The sequence below is a fragment of the Chlorocebus sabaeus genome, chromosome 24, assembly GCF_047675955.1.
Source record: "Chlorocebus sabaeus isolate Y175 chromosome 24, mChlSab1.0.hap1, whole genome shotgun sequence".
NCBI classification, from domain to species: Eukaryota; Metazoa; Chordata; class Mammalia; order Primates; family Cercopithecidae; genus Chlorocebus; species Chlorocebus sabaeus.
Window position 1 is genome coordinate 77,803,522 of NC_132927.1, and position 14,278 is coordinate 77,817,799.

Sequence of the window (14,278 nt, forward strand, 5' to 3'; positions counted from 1 at the left end):
TGATATATTTGTATATTTTAATCCAATATTGCACAGGCTTGCTTATCATCAGTCTATGATAGGTGTTGAAATCAAGTAATGCTAATCATTTTCAAAGTTGTTTTGGCTATTTTAGGTCCTTTATAGTTCCAAAGGAATTTTAGAATCAGTCTGTCAAGTGCTACAAAAAAAAAAAAAAACTTACTTGGATTTTGATGAGGATTGTGTTAAATCCATATAGCAGCTTTGGGAGAATTGACATGTGAATAGTAAGAACCCTTCAGATCCATAGACATACTGTATGTCTTCTCCACTTGACGTCTTCTTTGATTTATCTCCTCAATGTTTTCTATGTTTCAGTGCATACAACTTGCACATCTTCTGCCAAATTTATCCTTACATATTTTATATTTTGGATGCTGTTATAAATGATATTCCTGAATTTCAATTTATGATTTTTTTATTCTTAATATATAGAAATGTAATTGATAGCTGTGTTTTGACTTTGTATAATGCAACCTTGCTAAGCTATTTAAGTTTTTATTGCAGATTCATAGAATTTTTCAAGACAATCACATCATTTGTTCGTAAGGTCAGTTTTACTTCTTCTTTTCCTATCAAGTTGTCTTTTGTTTCTTTTTCTTGCCTGATTGTCTTGGCTAGGGTCTCCAGTACGATAATGAATAGAAATAGGGAGAGAACATATCTATGTCTTGCTCTTGATCTTAGAGTAAAAATATTCAGTCTTTGACATAAGCTAAAGAATTTCTGTAGATGCCCAATATCACACTGAGGAAAACCCTGAGATTCCTAGTTTGCTGAGAGGTTTTTTTTAGAAATGGATATTGGATTTTGCTAAATGTGTTTTTGGGTAAAGAGAAGGAGGGTGTCTATTGAAATGATCGCTTGGTTTTTCTTTCTCAGCTTGTTCACATAGTGTATAAGGTAATACACTACACAACGTAGACTGATTTTCTGACGTGAAGTCAACATTGCATTCCTGACAAACCACACGTGGTCATAACGTGCTGTCGTTTTTGCATATTGTTTCATTCAATTTGCTAGAGTTTCACTTAGCATTTTTGCCTCTATGTTTCCCTTTTCTTATCATGTCTTTGTCTTATTTTGGTATTAGGATACTACTAGCCTCATAGAGTGAGCCGGGAAGGGTTCCTTCCTCTTCAATTTTAAAAAAATGTTTCTAGAGAGCAAGTATTATTTCTTCCTTAGATGTTTGGTAGAATTCACCTGTATGGCTATCTGGCTTGACATTTCACTGTGGGAAAGTCTTTAACAACAAATTCCATTTCTACAGTAGATATAGTGTTATTCAGGTTATTTAACTTTTAATTGGTAAGCATTGATAATTTGTATTTTTCAAGGTATTTGTCCATTTCCTCTAAGTTGCAAATTTATTGGCCTAAAATTTTTCATATTATTCCCTTATTGTGTTATAAATAACTGTACAATCTACAGTGACACCACCTTTCTCACTTTTTTTTTTTTTTTTTTGGAAACAGGGTCTCAATCTGTCACCCAAGCTGGAGTGCTGGAGTGCAATCACAGCTCACTGCAGGCTCAACCTCCCAGTGTCTCAAGCAGTCCTCCTGCCTTAGCCCCCTGAGTAGCTGAGACTATAGGCACAGGCCACCATGCCTGGCTAATTCTTTATTTTTAATTTTTTTGTAGAGACCGAATTTTGTAGAGACTATGTTGCCCAGGCTGGTCTTGGACTCGTGGGCTCAAGCGATCCTCCCACCGAAGCCTCCCAAAGTGCTGGGATACAGGCTTGAGCCACTGCTCCCAGCCCGTTCTCATTTTTGATACTATAATTTGTTTCTTCTCTCTTTTTTCCTGATCAGTCTGTAGAGTTTTATTTAAAGAACCAGCATTTGGGTTCATTTGTTTTCTCTATTGTCTAACTGTTTTTATTTTTTCATTGACTGCCACTCTGGTCTTTATTTATTTCCTTTCTTCTACTTACTTTGAGTTTATTTTGCCCTTCACTTTTATATCTCTTAATGTGGAAACTGAGATCTTTCTTTTTCTTAATATAGGCATTTCTTGCAACAAAATTCCCCTAAGTGTTCCTCTAGCAGCATCCTACAAATTCTGATATGTAGTGTCTCCATTCAACTGAACACATTCCCAATGGTCAGAGCTAGAACAATTCGAGCAACAAAACAAATAACACAGTATTGGCTTATAACCCAAAGCATAAGATACATATCCATGAGTCTATCCTAATAGAAATAGATGACTGAGTAAATAACTGAAGGAGGACAGAAGAGCTGAATCTCCCATGCAGAACAACTCCAAATACTTTACGTAGATTCTCTGCCAGCTAGGAGATAGAGCCTAGCTCCCTGCTCACGTGGGAGCTGGGCCTACAGACTTCCATCCAAAGATGATGGTATGGGTAAGGGGAATGAGTGACTGTCCGGAGAAGAAGGCTGACAAACACTACGTCCACCTGGTGACAAAGGTCAACATTAACAGTGACAAGCCATGTTGATGGTGGGCACCCTTGGGTGGGATGTGATGAGAATGGACTTTATCTCTGTAGTCTTCCTTCCAAAACCCATAAGCCTGTATAATCACGAGAAAAACATCAGACAAAATCAAGCTGTGGGTCATTCCACAAACTACCTGCCCAGGACTCCTCAAAACTGTCAGGATCCTCAAAAATAAGGCAAGTCAGAGAAACCATCAAAGCCAAGAGAAGCTGACAGAGACATGATGACTAAACATAACATGGTGTCCTGGATCCTAAAGAGAGAAAACGAAAACCATAGGAATAAAGTGTGGACTTTAGTTTAAATAATGTGCTCAAATTGGTGCATTAATTGTGATGAGTGTGCCATACTATTGTAAGATGTTAATCTTAGGTGAAACTGGGTAGGGAGTAGATGGGAACTCTGTGTTATCTTTGAAAATTTTCTGTAAATCTAAAACTATTCTAAAATGCAAGTTTCTTTCATTCATTCTTTTTTTTTTTTTTTTTTTTTTGGAAGTGGAGTCTTGCTCTGTCACCCAGGCTGGAATGCAGTGGTGTGATCTTGATCTTGGCTCACTGCAACCTCTGCCTCCCAGGTTCAAGTGATTCTCCTGCCTCAGCCTCTCAAGTAGCTGGGATTACAGGCATCCACCACCACGCCCAGCTAATATTTTTTTTTATTTTTAGTAAAGACAGGGTTTCACCATGTTGGCCGGACTGGTCTCGAACTCCTGACCTCGTGTTCCACCCTCCTTGGCCTCCCAAAGTGCTGGGATTACAGGTGTGAGCCACCGCACCCGGTGGCAAGTTTCATTTTTAAAAGATCTGTGGGATATGTTGAAAATAAATATAAGGGGAAAAATTAAAATTTGAGAATTAGAAAGAGGCATATATACTTCTAAAATTATTGACATTAAGTATCAATTCATTTAAGTAGTCAATTTAATTGTGTTATGTAACAACTCTTTTTAAAAGTCAATATTATAATGTCAAGACTTATATATTGAATCTTATGGTGAAACTTTCAAGTAACTTGACAATATTGCAAAAGGAACAGACATTTTCATTCCAAAAACATTTAGGAAATGAAAGAAAAGTCATTTGAGTCTAGTGGTAGAGAGGGCCTGAGAAAAGAGATTGCACACTCCACCCTAGCTCCCCATGGCCGTTTAGACAGGGAGAGATGGACGTATAAGTGATTCTTACAGCTCCCCAAACGTGTGTTTGAAAACTGGAGGAGGGATAAGAACTCTAGTGTTGCTACCTGCCTGGGCCCCTACCTAGATGGAGTACTGGTGAAGTGCTCATCCAATTCATCTGATGATTCCTTTTTTTTTTTTTTTTTTGAGACAGAGTCTCGCTCTGACCCCAGGCTGGAGTACAGTGGCGTGATCTCAGCTCGGTGCAACCTCTGCCTCCCGGGTTCAAGTGATTATCCTGCTTCACCCTCCGGAGTAGCTGGGACTACAGGCGCCTGCCACCACGCCCATCTAATTTTTGTGTTTTTAGTAGAGACGGAGTTTTACCATGTTGACCAGGATGGTCTCGATCTCTTGACCTCATGATCCACCCGCCTCGGCCTCCCAAAGTGCTGGGATTATAGGCATGAGCCACCAGCCCGGCCTGATGATCCCTTTCTTAAGGCTTCCTCAGAGACAGTGGGGAGCCAGGATGATGCTGAATGAACAGCCCCAGAGAACTAGTCGGCTCAGGCAATCACACACCACCATTCCAGCAGAGATGGCCAGCGCTAGCATGACACTGACCAGACCAGAGTTGGAATAAGACTACAGAGACTCCAGCATTTGGGGGAGCCCTGGTCTCTTCACCCTGAAGAGCCTGACCACTGCAACAGTCCTGTGTGGCTGGAAATCTGGGGTCTCTGGAGAAGGATTAAGGAAACCACAGAAGCACTCTCAGAATGGCATGATTGCATTTTATGTTTTCTGAATGTGTGGGGCACATATGCTCTTAACAAAACATCCACAGCTGGAAAAAACCTAAGTAACTGCCTATAAACATGCATCTATCTGGAGGTACTAAAAAGAAATGTTTTTAAAGTTACTAAGGTGAGCCAATCCTGCTTATGTTGTTAGTTATTAAAGTAAGTTTAAATTTTATTATTTTTATACCATATATATTCTATCCGCAAAGGAAAGGTAACATCGGTGCCAGCAAAACCCTGAACCTCATTTCACGATTGACTAACACTCACTCACCACATCCATAGATGATTCTGTGCCACTGTTGGCATCAGGAGCTGTCCTGTGCCCTGCAAGGTGATTATCAGCATTCCCGGCTTCTACCCACTACACGCAAGTAGCAACGCTCCTTGAGTGGTGACAACCAAAAACATCTCCAGACATCGCCAAGTGTCCTGCGGGGAGCAGAATCACCACTGGTTGAGATCCAGGGTCTGAAAACTACAACCGTGGAAATCCGGCTCACTGCTTGCTTTTGCAAATAAAGTTTTATTAGAACACGACCATGTCCATTCATTTCTGTTTTGTCTGTGGTCCCTTCCACACCACAGTGGCAGAGCTGAGTGTATACAACAGAGACAGTGTAGCCAACGAAGTCCAAACTATTTACCATCTGGCCCCTTACAGAAAAACTTTGCCACCTGTACTCTAGTTTCTACTTTCTAAGTCTCTTCTAGACCCATATTTACCTGTCTCCAGCTTCACTCTTGACACCCAGCCCACCCGGATCAACTGCCACCTGGATTTCTGCAAAACTTCTCCCAGGGCACTCCTGCCCCTAGTCTGGCTGCCCTTCAGTTCATGCTTCGCAGAGCATCCAGGGGGACATTTTCTGAAAGCACACACTTCATCATGTCACTTCCCTGTTTAGGGCCTGTGGCTGGCCTCCCCTGTGCTGAAGATAACGTGAGGCCCCTTCACATGGCCTGTGAAATTCAAAGATTGACCCCATCACATTCCAGCCTCTAAAAGGTGTCCATGCTAAACTTCGTTCCATCCTGCAAGCAGGGAATACAACAAAACCCAGCTCTGACCTCCAGACATGAATATTCCCACAGAACTGTGAGCCTGGCTTGACCCGCTGCACCGTGTGGCACAGCATCTCACCTGCGACAGGTGCTCCACCAGGTGTCAAACAGCCACACAGCTGCCCCTGTGCTATTAGCCTCTCATACATATTCAGTTAATGTGTCAGCTACTCCACTCAACCCCAACTTTAACCATAGCAGACTCTAAAATTTAATGTTTGCTGAATAGTCCCTGCGGCAGGAATTTTCCGGTTTTTTGATAATGACCCAGAATAAGAACTGAATATACAAAGCATCGTAATCTAGTACACACATGCTTCTGTGTGTGTGCCAGCACATCTGAGACGTACATTTCATAATAGAATATTTACCTTTAGGTCAGGCCTAAAGCTAACTATTTACAGGCTCACACCTGTCATCCCAGCACTTTGGGAGGCCGAGGCAGGCAGATCACGAGGTCAGGAGATTGAGACCATCCTGGCCAACATGGTGAAACCCCATCCCTACTAAAAATGCAAAAATTAGCTGGGCGTGGTGGTGCATGCCTGTAATCCCAGCTACTTGGGAGGCTGAGGCAGGAGAATCGCATGAACCTGGGAGGCAGAGTTAACAGTGGCCACTGCACTCCAGCCTGACAAGAGTGAGACTCCATCTAAAAAAAAAAAAAGAAGAAAAAAAAATTTACCTTTACTAGTAATGTTTTTTATTGTTTTCTATTTCATTGTTTAAATTTTAGTCCCAACTCACTAAATTACTTCGATTAACCTACTAATGTGTTTTGACGCGCAGTTTGAGAGCCACTGCCCTACAGCTTCCGGCAAGGTGATTTGATGAATAATTGAGTGATAAGCTGGTTATGAGAATGTCCAAGAAACAGCTGGAAAGGCCTGGATCTTTAGCTCTGGGTCTTTGGACTTTCCAATTTGTTAGACTTTGTGGCAAATGACGCAATCCTCCTTCACAAATGTCGAATCCCTCAAAAGGGCTGTGGGAGAAAGAGAAATGGATACAAAGGTGCTGTTGTGAGTGTGTTTACCCGAATCCTTGGGCTCCTGAAAAAATCCTGTGGATTGACAACTTCAGGGCAGCCAGGAATGACCAAAGATTAACTCAAAGTAATCCCTCCAGAAAACGACTACCAAGAGAGGCTACAAATGTATTCCCCCAAAAATGAGAATACATGCATGAAAGCAGAAAAATGTTTAAAACTTAGAATCTATAAAATCAGCGTGGGGCACTGTGCATTGGTTACCACTGAATGCACGGCTGTAGGGATCTGGTGGGCTCAAGTGGGATCTGGTGGGTTTCGGTGGGCTCCAGGGTTGGCACAAGGTACCAGCTACCTTGTATCCTGCTGACCTTGGCTGTCCACCTCAAGTTAGGCTTACCCCGCTGGCCAGCCTAACTCCTGAGTAGTCTCCAAGCTGCCCTGCCCTGTCCCCTTACACACCAAGATTTGATTTTATAAATTATCAACTCACATTCCCCAAATGAAGCAAACTTAACTTTGACCTGTTGGTAGTTACCATATGCCTCAAGGTGGTTTGTAAACTTGAATGGGAAAAAAATTCTACGTTTATTTTCAATACTCTCTAACAGACATTTAGAACACTTGCTTCAATTATAAACGTTAGGCAAGAAACCTCAGTGGTATTTGCAGTTCCTGTGACTTTGCTGTCAACAGAAATCACAAATGTTTTAACACATTAAAGTTGTTGCAAGTATCTCGAACTATTACTCACACTCATCACTACGTCAAAATCATGGTAGTTGTTAGATTTACACCACTAGATCTTATTTAAGATACTAGTAAAGAAGCACATATGAATATACATCACAAATGTGGCATTGGATGTATTGTAACCTTATTTCAATAGAACAGGTTTCCTTTGTGACTCTTGGTACTTTAGTCATTTAAAAGCATTAGTCTGAGAAAGGGTCTGTAGACTTCACCAGGCCACAAAACGGGGACCATGAAATGGGTTGCAACACAAAAAGGAATCTTTGATGAACGCCTCCACAGGCCAAGCAATTTGCAAAAAAAAATTTCTTCTTATTTCAACCACTTTATTTTTTAATTTTTAAAAATATTTACTTATTTGTATTCTCCAATTCAAAAAATAATTTGATCTTATTATAACAAGTGAAACAACGCAAGAAAAAGATACACAAAGGCAGTCTATCTTGCAAGTTTGATACACACATCACAATGGACTGCATAACAACACAGATCCAAATAAAGTGTTATGAAGCCAGCTCAGAGAAAGACAGAGAGGCTGGCAAGCAGAACAATTGCTGGTGATGGTGTTTCCATTGTGGACGAAGTAAGTAGTCATTCCCATAAGATGTGAGCAGGCGCCCTGTGCAAAAGGATTCTGTGGTCACAGTGGATGAGAAAATGCTCGGTTAATCAAAGGCACACTGCATTTTTTTTTTTAATATACTAAAGTGCACTGAGAATCTCCAAAGGAGAAAATACAACACGCAAGGTTTCTGAAATACAGTTGGCTACAAAAATCTTCCTCTCCCCTCCCCCACCCTCCCCAAGAACTTTCTTATATTCCCCAGAACATGGTTTGGGAATTGCTGAAACAGGGTAATGTAAGTTTCATCCTGACCTCAGCCATTTAAAACATGCAGCCAACAATGGCTGCATCTTTTGTTTTTCTCTACTTAGGTCAGTAAGGAGATATGAGATTTTTTGTCTTGCCAGAATTCTTTATTTATTTACATTAAAAACGAGAAAAAAATAATACAACCACCAACAAAGGTTTCACTCTTTTTTTGTACTAATACACTTCAGACTCAGCTTTTACCTTGCTGGAGGGAGAACTTAATTACTTACAGGTTTTTCTAGAACAGTCCTTAGTTCAACCCTACCACAGTTTACACTGCAGCCCACATTACAGAATTCCACTGGCATTTGGCTCTCCGGTTTCCTCTTTAGAGTGGTATTACAGTGCTCTCAGCGATATACACAGAGAAGTTGAGGAAATACCAGCCAGTTGAGACTAGTTGGCCCTCCACTCTGAAAACTACAGAATGCATTTCACCAGCCCCACCAAAAGATGTAAGGAGCAAAGAGTTCCCATCAGCCACGCACACAAAAGATGTGTACGCTCACCTGGAAATCAGTGGCCAAAGAGGTAGCACCCTTGCGGGGACCAGAAGTGACCCAAAGAGGCCTGCGGAAAGTGAAGGAAACTGGAAAAGACAGCAGAGTGTCACTCCTATGAGTAAACTTCAGACTTGCTTTTAAACTGATGAGCAACACATTCTGGTTTGTTTCTAGTCTATACATGATCTCACAGAGTCAAGAAAAGACAGACTTCCCTCCGTAACCTTTCCGCTTGCACCAGTGATTTCCAGATCTTCGGTGCCAGAAGCCAAACACCTGCTTCAAAGAGGCATCCTTTGCAAGAGCACTTGTGCGTTCAGAGTTCCAGTGGTACCAAGGGTGACAGTGATGCTTTCGATAGTGATAGGCAGCTTAACAAAGAGAGCCAGGAGAGCATCCCTGCTCTGCTCCCACTTGTTCACTTGCTCCCTAACAGTGAATCGGGGGATGGTCTGAGGCTCTCCACTCCCTAACCACAGCCCACTGAGCCCAGACTGCCACCTCGAAAATGGGTGACGACCATCCTTTCCTCGGCCAGACAGGCCTTGAAATCAGCCTTTCTATAGAATTCCAGAAATGGCAGAGCATGCCTTGGGGCAAAAACACTTTTTAAGATAACTGATCAGCAATAATGTTGCAACTGACCTGCCTGCAGGCTTCAGTGGATCCAGATCTAAATTACCCTAATTTTTCTCCCCCAAAATTAGGCATAATATTATAATTTCAAGGAAGGCAAGAGCAATTTCTCCCATCATTGGATACCAAGCTCAAGATGTTACAGGAAAAAGAAATAGCTTTTACTGCTGATATGAGAATTTTAAAAGAGAGACAAGTGTGAGCAAACAAAACCTGTCACATCAAATACTCCGGCAAAAAAAAAAAAAAAAGCTAGAAAAAAATGCCAGAAATGCTGAAATCTAAATAAAGTCATTTATTTGTTATTTTAACCCCTTCACTGTCACAGCTACTCTGGCATAAGGTTAGTTAATTCTCCAGAGGTGAGCTTTATGAGGGACAGTGCCCCTATTCTTGCAGCCATTGTTTTCTTGTCACACAGTTCTCTTGATTAGCTGGCCCCTTCAAGGGGTTCCACATACAAACGGGGTGCTGTTGATGCTCCTTGGGCCATACCTCCTCTTAGGGTATCATTTTTTCAGAGAATTTGATTTTATCCAATTTCCACCAGGCTAAGCAAAGACACGAGACTGTGAGATCCCAAAGGGTAGCAGTCCCATATCCCTCATGGTTCTGGCGCGAGGCAGGTATTCAAAGCACGAGATGGCAATTGCTTTTTGAACTCTGCGCCTTAGGCAGTTAACATGTGAGCAAAGATAAGACGCCTTCAACAGCGGAGACTCTATGAAGACCAACTGGGAAAAATGGAAAAACACCAAATGGAAGGGTCTGCCCGTTGATCACTTACTCTTCCTCGGTCAAGTTCATGAGCCTGTTTCCTGTTTGGAGGGTACATGCCTTTATAAACGTTAAATAAGATAACACGGCTGAAAGGGCATTGCTAATGGAGGTCTGCGGAAATAGAGGGAAATATTTCCAATTAGAAGGTATGGATTGGGCAGTCACTGTGTGCCAAGCACTACAGTGGACCCTGAAATGAGTCAGCCACAGCCTCAGTCCTCCACGATCCCCCCTCCTCCAGCTCCATTCATTTTAGCCCAATGCAGTGAGGCTTCTTTCTGTCTCCGGGAATTGCTTGGACAATGGTTCCCAGGACCTTCTGACCCAGAGGATGCCACAGACTTTTCAGCCCTTTTTTCTGGAAGGTCTCAGTGGCCTTCCCACCACTGCCTCAGCCTTGTGGTGGTGCTGCTCCCCATGGAGGCTTCTCCCACCCTCTCGGCTGCTCCTCCCCCACCTCCCGGGCCTACCTCTAGAGGCTAGGTCATCTCCGGCTCCTCCCGCAATCTCCTCTGCCCTCTAAACACCCACTGTCCAGGAACCCCAACTCTGTGGTGGCCTCAACTCCCACCTACAAGCCCAGGACTTTTCTCCCAGGTCCTAATCCTAAATATGCTGCCTGCCAGCAGGTTGTATTCACCAGCCATCTCCTCGCCTTTGCCCAGGAGTTGGTACCACCACAGAGAGGGCACTGCTAGGCACCTGTGCAGGGAAACCTGGGTCCTTCTGGGCCCTGCCCAGGCCACATCCTTGGCATTTCTCTCCGTCTCAACAGCTCAAGCCCTGGCACCTCTTGCTGAGCTTCTGGGGGTCTCCTAGCTGACCAGCTCCACCCCATCTGACTCCACAGTCCTGCCTCTCCAGTACTGCTAGACTGCCTTTCCCAGCTGACGCCCATCCGCGGTTCCCCATGGCCAGTCCCAGCAGTTTCCTGCCTGCACCCACTCCTCAGCCTTCTCTATTTGAGGCTCCCCTCCTCAGACACACAGGCCTTTCTGCTGCCCCCTCGTCTCTGTGCAGGCTGCTCTCTCAGTACCCCTGGCCCATACCCACTCCACGCTCCAGGGCTCAGCCTCTTCTCCCACCCTCCACCCCATCCCTTGTCTCCTGTCCTCCACCCGACCCCTCCTCTCCCGCCCTCCACCACAGCCCTCCTCTCGGGTTCCTGGGCACCACCTGCCCCCGCATCTCCTGTCATCAACACCATGCGCTATTTGCTCATCCAATGCCCACGGTTTGCCCACCGGACGGCCCTACTAGGTGGGAAGCTCCTTGCAGGCAGGAACCCCATCTGCTTGACTTGACTTTGGAATCCCCGCAGCCTCGTACGGGGCTGAGGCAGGTGCTTCCGTAAAATGGGACAGATTTAGTGGCGCTTAATCCATCCGCCAAAGGTCACTCTCCCTTGGGTTTTCAACAGGCAACATGAGCTTTTAAAAATGAATCTTGTTAAATGAAGTACGCTGATTTTCAAAGTTATGCCCACACAGGACGCCAGGGCAGGGGCTCCCTTCCAGAATGACAGAGCCCTGGGCTTCGTCTGACCACTTCTCCACCCCCAGATTCCTCTCATCACCCGATGCCTTTACTTTGGGACTTTTCCAGGTCGTTCCTCACCTCGTGCAGCATTGCTGTGAGTGGGCGAGAAGGAACTTCGTGGTCTCCGTGTGCTTTGCGGGGACCACCTCTTCGCAGGGGCCGCCACCTGCCTCTCCGGCGCTGAGTCCTCAGCATCCCCGCTGCCCCCGGAGCTCCTTCAGGGAGGTGCGGCGGAAGAGCGGCCCCAGCAGCCTCCTCCTGTGGCCCAGGCGCACCAAGGCGAGCGCGGCCACGAGTTCCGGCCCAGCGCCACCCAGACTCTTTGATGTGGGTTTGTGTGTGGGAGAGTAAAAGATGCACACACCCTCCGCAAGTCTAGAATTTGTGGTTTTTGTTATCTCACAAATTCATATTTGGAAGAAGTATTTTAATTTCTTATGAGTTGTGAATAATTATGTAATTCTGCCACTTTCTCAAAACCAAGATTTTTCAAACGGACTGCTCTAGTCTGGAGCTGACATCCTTAAGAGAACTTTGCTTTTTTTCCTGTGGGTTTTAAGCAAGAGCGTGCCAAATGAATTCTTTCGTCCGCTTAAAACAGTTCATTAGGGGGAACCATCCTGTAAAAGGAAAGGAAAGGAAAGGAAAATCCTTCCTTCTTCAAATGAATTCTCAAAAATTACTTCTGAGATGCAAATGCTGCTTGAGTGTTTGAGCTCCGTGAGAGAGTCCACTTCCCAACTTGTTTTCAGTCGGCTCTTGGGTGCTACTGAATTTCTTAAACACTGTATTTCTCCCTTATCTGAATTAGCCATGTGTTCTTTGGAATCCCTTCCTGGGTCTTCGTTATTCTTTCCAAGACCGGGCGTGACGGCCCACGCCTGTAATCCCAGCACTTTGGGAGACCGAGACGGGCGGATCGCCTGAGGTCGGGCGTTTGAGACCAGCCTGACCAACATGGAGAAACTAAAATACAAAATTAGCCGAGTGTGGTGGCAGGTGCCTGTAATCCCAGCTACTTGGGAGGCTGAGGCAGGAGAATTGCTTAAACCTGGGAGGTGGAGGTTGCAGTGAGCCGAGATTGCGCCATTGCATTCCAGTCTGGGCAACAAGAGCAAGACTCCCTCTCCAAAAACAAAAACAAAAACAAAAACAAAAAACCCTAGGGAACGGGTCAGGAAGTCTGCATCATCAAATGACACCAGGAACTCCTCAAGGGTCTACCCATTGTTTTAACTTGCTGCCCAAAAGGTACTTCTCATTCGAATAGCCCCATTCTACATTCATCTCTGTCAATCATCACGTCACTTGACTATGACATCGTTCTGAGCACCTGTGACATCCCAGACCCTGTCTGAAGCACCGGGAATGCTGGGTGAATGGGACAGAAGGGCCCACAGATCCTCATGTTGCCGTATGAAGTTTAGACTCTAGTGGCCCCGATGACTGACGTCATGACATTCAAATAGGAGGCGATCATTTCATTAAATACACACACGAGAATGTCAATAGCTAGGATATGCTTATTTTTCTTCCAGGGCATAAGATTTTTTTTTCTTCTATGTATTTCATATCCCTAGCTGGAGAAATATCAAAAGAATCTGAATATCACCATCTGGAAGTTGTGCCATGGACTCCAGTGGGCAGGATTTGAGCTGGGATTCTCTTCTTCCTCTAGCTGTGTATTTCTTCTGCTTAAAATGAGCACAAACACATCTAATTCCCTAATGGACCAACTTGGATCTAAAAGTCTCTAATTCTTTGCCCGCCCCCTTCTACCCACATAGATTCCTGGGATTCTCTAAATGCAGATGGCAGTGGGGAGGGCTGGGGATTCCCATCAAGGATATTTGATCATTGGTGACTTCACTTAACCAATAAATCCAATGTGTTGAAATACACACGTGTCAGAAATGTGGTATGCTGTTACTCACTCAAAAGTCTGTTGGTCTGTCCTGGTTGTGATTGGGCAATGAAGCCCTAGGGACTTATTTCGGTTCAATAGCATGTAACCCCCAATCAATATTTCATTAAGTGTTACTATTCGTTCCTAGTATTTCCCCAAGTTTAACTTGCTCCTTTTGAAACGACTGGTATTCTTATGAGCCAGAAGACTGTTATTTGAAAATGTTTCCTTTTCTGTTGAGACGGAGTTTTACTCTTGTTGCCCAGGCTGGGGTGCAGTGGCACGATCTCGGCTCATTGCAACCTCCACCTCCCAGGTTCAAGTGATTCTTCTGCCTCAGCCTCCTGAGTGGCTGGGATTATAGGCACCCGCCACCATGCCCAGCTAATTTTTGTATTTTTAGTACAGATGGGGTTTCACCACATTGGCCAGGCTGGTCTCGAACTTCTGACCTCAGGTGATCTGCCCGTCTCAGCCTCCCAAAGTGCTGGGATTACAGGCGTGAGCCACCACGCCTGGCCAATGTTTCCTTTTTTAAACCTTCATTATATATCACTTTCACACGTAGAACTCTCTTCACCTCCATCTAGAAATATTTTCATTTTCTCTGGGTGTGCTTCTGTCTCCCGCCAGAGAACCCTGGTGCTCCAGGAAGAGGACCCTGTGTATCCCGGCACCTGGCACACAGGAGAAGCTCAATAGACACTGAATGATTTTTTTTTAACATTAAAGTTGTTTTTAGCTCTCCCCTATTAGCTGTTAGATAGCAGTTTGCATTGTATGTCGAGTCTGTATTTATAATATAACATTAGT

At 44.2% G+C, this 14,278-nt stretch overlaps 1 long non-coding RNA gene across 1 annotated transcript; it reads left to right on the forward strand.

Annotated features, from left to right (window-relative positions):
- The first annotated feature begins 11,233 nt into the window (after positions 1 to 11,233).
- On the forward strand, positions 11,234 to 13,473 carry LOC140710054 (uncharacterized). Its single transcript, XR_012090920.1, has 2 exons — positions 11,234 to 11,440; positions 13,140 to 13,473. It is a non-coding gene; the product is annotated as an uncharacterized lncRNA (long non-coding RNA).
- The last annotated feature ends 805 nt before the right edge of the window (positions 13,474 to 14,278 follow it).